Here is a 214-nt window from a genome sequence, read left to right as displayed (position 1 = left end):
CTCTTCCTAAAGTGGAAGTCAAGTTCATCAATTATGTGAACAATTGCTTCCGGATGACTGACCAAGAGGCTATTCAAGATCTCTGGCAGTGGAGGAAGTCTCTTTAAGAAAATAGTTTAAACAGTTTGTTAAAATTTTCCGTCTTATTTCATTTCTGTAACAGTTGATATCTGGCTGTCCTTTTTATAATGCAGAGTGAGAACTTTCCCTACCG

The sequence above is a fragment of the Suricata suricatta genome, chromosome 1 (genome assembly GCF_006229205.1).
Source record: "Suricata suricatta isolate VVHF042 chromosome 1, meerkat_22Aug2017_6uvM2_HiC, whole genome shotgun sequence".
NCBI lineage: Eukaryota > Metazoa > Chordata > Mammalia > Carnivora > Herpestidae > Suricata > Suricata suricatta.
The sequence above is the reverse complement of the archived record's forward strand: the minus strand, read 5'-3'. Positions refer to the sequence as shown.